Consider the following 5,983-nt stretch of genomic DNA (forward strand, 5'->3'; position numbering starts at 1 on the left):
ACTTCTGCTGCCCTTGTCGTTGCTAATGCATATTGACACACCAGAGAATCTGCTCCCTCCTTTAACTTGACAGAAAATATCACACTATTGTAAATTCTGATGCAGTAAGTTATGGCTGTAAGCTCACCTGGCACTTTTCAAAGGGTGGGAAAGGCTGGAGATGCAGTCTCTGAAGTATCTTTGCTCAGTGGGTTTTTGAACAAGGCAGAAAAAATTCTGGGCGTGTTTTGTTTTTCTCTTTCAAAACAAAAACTGTTTGGGTTATAGAGAACAAAAGAATGTGGGCTTAGCTTTTTGGTGTATGTGCATTTCATGGCAATTCCTTGGATTGAAAACCCCTTGTCCTAGCCTCACCCAGAGTTTTGTGCTTCTCCATGTAACCTAAAGAGGAGTTATGCCAGCTGTGTGCCGGACTATCTTGTATTTATCTTGTGGTTATTGCCAAGAGGATTTGGTAACTAGCACAGACTTGAGGGAACAGCCCGGTCAGATGGCAGATGATGTTACTGTGGTGTCACTGTGGTGCACACACAACTCAGCTGCAGAATGCCAAACAAACTCTGCCCATTGCCCCCGGCAGCTTGCTCCATGGGGTGGGTGGATGGATGGGTGTGTGGTCAAGGCATAACAGAAGCAGTAAAAGTCTGTTGCAACCTGCTGAGCCACCTGCAGATTGCAAAGTGCCTGATGATATATAAGAGCAGGGCTGATGAGGAGCTGTTGCACTCAAGCTGTACTGCTGTGGCCTTTAGGGACAGGTAGCTGACTCCCCAGGTGGAAGGAAATACCTGATTAATGCTGGCATGGTGTTTGGTAGAGCCTTGGGTAACAACAGGAAGAGAGAGGGATCCATGATCAGTAGTTATCTGCCATGCTTGGTGTTTTACTGAGACATGGCGACACTGTTTCAAAACTCCCTTTTCTTTCTCAAGCTTTTTCAAGCTTTCTGCCCATCAGATCCTTTTTTTGAGTGAGCATCTCTGTGCTTTCAGTCCTGACTGGCTACCAATGCTGCAATAAACACCAATATCTTCCAGACCTCTGATCGCATCCAGTACGAAAACCACATGAACACTAATTGTCTCCCTGTGCACTGCTCCTGGATGCTGTACATGGGCTGGGATGAACTTACCAGCTTGTTTGGCACCGTCCCGATGAAGCAAGAGCACTGCCAGGGATGCTTCTGTGCCTCCTTTGCCAGCAGATAATTAGACCTGCACAAGGTGGTCCTTGCAAATGATTTAGCAGAAGATACAGGTTATGTTCTTTGCAAGATTCATGAACTTTTCAACCTATAGAGATTCTTGCCCCTACTTAGATGAGGGTAATGTCTGAACATCTCACCAGTGTGAGTGCTTTATTCTACTAAACAAAGCTGACTCCCGTTTTATAGGAAGATCTGAATCGCAGAGGGACCAACAGACTTTCCACGGGGAATAGGTGATGGCACCAGGAAATGAATATAGTTCTGATACCTATCAACTACTTTGATTAACCTCTCTCAATCTGGCTGCACCAGGGTTACTGGTGACCTTTTAGGGGCTTTGCCTCAAAATCAAGTGAAGCTGGCATATTTTCAGTCTTTCAGGGTAAGATCAGATGCCATTTGTCATTGGGCCCCATTGCTTAGTCATACAATGGGACTTTGTCAGCATTTAAGGACAGTAAATTCCTTTCATATAACATCCCACAAGCACAGAGAATAGGAAGAGGCAAATCTCCCACTGGCTTGAGGTGAATCTCTGCCTGCCCATCGTCCAGCACCAGGGTATTTGAAGAGGACTGGAAGCTTAAAACCGATGGGAACAAGCACAGACAGGGGTAGGGGAGGCTGCAGTGATTTTAATACCATGTTATAAAGCAGAGAAAGGTGCCTTTCTGCTTCAGCTGGAGGGAGAATGGGAAAAGGCAGCTCTCTCCTTCCCTAAACGAACCCATCTGCAACACTTCCAATTTGAATCCAAATAATATCTGAGATTTGGGATTCAGCGGCAAACTAGCTTTGAGTCCTTAATCCCAGCGCCTGATGTTTGGGGGTGTTGGGATTTGGAGCTAATTAATTCAGCCACCTGTAATTTTCGCTCAGATGTGCTGTCTGCCTTCTCCTTAGATATATCATATGGTTTGGAAGGCTGCAGACAACGCTGGCCTGAATCCTAATCCCCCATACTGCTGCTGTGGTTTTTTTAATCTTTCCCCTATTCCATTTTTCCTTTTGCACTTTTTCTTGTTGTTTCTTCTTTTTTCCTTCCTCCTGCTGCTGTCTCACTCTTCTGGGTCCTTACTCAGAAAATACCTAACCAAAAAAAAGATAATAAATCTGATATTCAGTAAGTGATTTGGCTCTGCATGGATGGGTCTTGTTCCCTTCAGGGCCATCTGCAGAACGATGCTCCCAGTGCCTGTCCCCATCTCCCTGGTTTCACCTAAGCACAAAAGATTCGGTGCCGAGTGCTCCTGTTGGGAACAAGGCTTCAGGTGATAAATATTGCAAGATCTAAAAGCCCAGGAGTCCCGTCCTGGTTTCTATCCCTTGGCAGTGGAAGGATGGAAGAAGAATGAAAAGATAATTAGTTTGGAGTTTTCAGAAATGAAGTGGAAAAGGTTAGTTCATTCCCTTCTAATGCCAAGTGAAAGCTTGGGCTTAAACCACCCAGGCTGCGAGGTTCTGCAGCCAGCAAATGCGCCTGCTTGCTTGTTCACAAAACGCCCTCTGCGTTTCTGCTCCTGTAAAAATAATGCCTTGCAATAACTAAAGCTGGACTCGGTTTCCCCACATCTGTAAAGCCTGGAGCTGTTATTTTTTTTTTTTATAACTACTTTTCATATCACATTAGTGCCAAGCGAGCCTGGGAGCCTGGGTGCTGCACACATGGAGGCAGCTGCAGCCCCAGCAACTCGGCAGCCCTAGGCCTCTCTGCAGCAGTGCTGGGAGTTCATGCTGGGTTTTAATGGTTTCACTGGGAGCACCGTACTGGAGAAAGGTCCCTTCAGAGCTTCTGTAAGCCTGGAGTCTGATGGGTACATGGAGAAATGAAGAGGGATGGAAGATGTCAGAGCAACAGGAACAAGGTAGTGATGTTGCATTGGTTACTTTTACATCCAGCTTTTAGGTGCCTAATACAGATGCACTAAACCAACCAAGAGTGTGAAGCTTCTCATCCTCTACCCAGCGAGTATCAGCAGTTAGAGCTAGTCTGTTTGAATTTCCAAACGCCCACCAGATTTACCTTGATTTCACAAGGGAAAATGATCAGGCTGTGCAGGATCTCCTACTTCAATCCCTGTTTTTCCAGGCTGTTAAGAATGGCTGGTAACAAAACTTCCCCTAAGCCACTTTTATGTCATGTCACTTTACATAAATTGGTAGCAAACCAAGAAAATCCTACAGCTGCAAGGCTGTGGAAGTCTCTCTTGCAGATATGTGCTATTGCTCCTGCCTGATTTCAGATGTGCCTGATGGATTCAGGTGTATGAAAATCCTTCTTTGTCTGCTGCCACCTTAGCAAGCAGCGGCTTAGATTCTTGTCTCTTGCAATCAGGCGGTGGAGCTGTAGTTTGTGGTGCTGGCAGCTGTTCATTAATATTGTCATCCATGCTCGGCTCTGTCTTGAGGACTTTGATGCTGGTATAGTCAGACTGCTAATGCACGCTATGACTGTTTCTCTTGCAGAAATCTTCCTTCAGAAGGTGCAGAGGCCACCCGGGTTGCTTCGATTGAAGGTCAGGGGACATCTGCAGTGGTAGCAACAAATAGGCTAAAAAGACCCTGGAGCTCCTGGGCCATAGCTGTTGGAATGAGATAAAGTTATAACTATTTAACATTCCTGGGTGTGAAATTAGAATGATCACATAATCTCCTTAGTCTCTGACTACAGGTTCGGCATGGGAATATGAATCTTAATTGGTATTTTCTTATCAATACACTCAATTGGAGGGATTAAGGATAAGACTCTTAATGCAACCTGAATTTTTGGAAGATGCTTCTGATTTGAGAGTGATCAAAGAAACATCGCTGGTGCAGAGAGAGCCCGGGGAGGAGCGGTGTAGAAACACCAATGTTGGTTCTCAAGGTGCTCGTACCCTGTACACACAATCCCACCTGCGCTGTTGTTCACCCTCACAACCATGTACAGCCTGTGCAAAACGGCTCAGAATCAGTAGCACAGACAGGTAGGAAATGCAAATGCATTGTCTCCTGGTCTCTAGGTAGTTTTTTAGGCATTTTATTGGTATGACAGTGCTTTAAACGATGTTCCATAAAAAAGATCTGTGACCATGTGAATGAATACACAAAGGACTCCTGTTGATTGCTCTATTTTTATTTGCTATTTAAAGTTAAGGGCATGGTTAAAAACTTTGCTGAACAGTGATGAGATGAATCCCCTTAATGCATACCAAAAGATGTGTTACAACCACACGCAGCATCTCCTCTGCCTTCTCCTTAATACAGCGTCATGAATTCCTGCATTAAAGCAAAGCTTTTGCCGTCCTAAGCAATGAAGAGTGGCAGGTGTGATACACCATCAACCCAGCCCCAGAGCCCCGGCTGCGGCCTCTGCCAGGGTGACCTGGAGCAGCAACACGATGTGAGAACTGGTGCATTTTCCTGCGGTTAAGGGCAGGCTCGGGGCTCCTTGGAGTACATCAGTGTGCAGGAGTGCCCTCTGTGCGAGACCGCCTGCCAGCACGCATCCGTGTCCATCTTCATTTGCAGGGCAAGGCACAGCTTTGTACCGTCTGTGGCAGTAAACGGGCAAATACGGCTGCAATAGCCATATCTGCAGTTCTCTTCTGCTGTGGGAGCTCTTCCTATTTGTTCCCTCCCTGTCAGCTCCAAGTTGCATTTCTCTCTTCATTATGTCAGCTATGACTATATATCTCACCCCTCCTTCCCTGCTCCCCCTTGTTCCCTAGAGCTTTTCCCGTGAAGTTCTTGTATTTCATTCTTCTTTAACTGCAGTTATGTCCTCTGCCTGACCATCAACCTTCGAAGTTGTATGGATAGAAGGAAATACTGCTATAGAGAAGGGTATTTCCATCACCTTACTCTCCAAAATGCTGTCTCAAAGCGCGTCTCCATAGACTCCTCTCATAGTCGTGAGACAAATTCCTCTTGAGAGCAATTCAGAGCCAGCTCTAGCTTAGAAGCAGAGGCAGCTTGGGGTGAGGAGGAGCCGACTGTATCAGTTCAATAATCATCCCTCTGCGAATGAGGACTTCTGTCCAGACAGCCCTGGGCACGGCGATGATAAGGGGAGCACCCCCACTTGTTTTCATTTTTCATTGCTGTCAAGCAGGAAGATCACAAGATTTGGCTCTCGTATCATGGCATACACACGCACTGGGCTGCGCCTTCTCTCTAAAACATTCAGAGCTGGAGGAGGTTAGAGACTGACGGAGCCGTGGCCCAGGCAGTGCCCTCATCCATGGATTGCAGTGGTACTGCATTCGCATGCAGCAGGCCTGATTTTCCTCTCAAACCACTGTGTGTCAGAAGTATTTACGATTGTGTATGCGCACCTTGTAACCAGCAAGAGTTGTGCTTTCTTTCCTTAGCTTCAGTGGCTGAAAGGTGAGAAAGTGAAGAGGATATTTTATTCCTAGAGTTTGAAGTATTTAGCATTTTTCTCATTGCACAGATGGAGGTGGGGGCACATGGAGGGGCATGACTGCAGACATTAAGGATGTCACATATGAAGTCAGTGGCAAACTGGGGATAAACTCTCCTAAGTCTCAAGACCAAGCAGTATTGGAGAGACCAGAGGAAATGCCTTGCATAAAAATAAACATGTTCCCTTTCCAGGGAGCCAGAATCCCACCTCAAACAGCCACCAGTACTGTTCTTGGCACTGTAGTGCCAAGTCTCCCGAAATTGCCCTGCTGCTCAATCCTTCACGCCTAGCATAACATGATGCGTAATTAAATGTACCACTTCCTCTTCCAAGTAACGTTTCGGGAGTAAATGGAGCCCTTGGCCTCG

Source organism: Mesitornis unicolor, unplaced genomic scaffold (genome assembly GCF_000695765.1).
Source record: "Mesitornis unicolor isolate BGI_N332 unplaced genomic scaffold, ASM69576v1 scaffold8885, whole genome shotgun sequence".
Taxonomy (NCBI): domain Eukaryota; kingdom Metazoa; phylum Chordata; class Aves; order Mesitornithiformes; family Mesitornithidae; genus Mesitornis; species Mesitornis unicolor.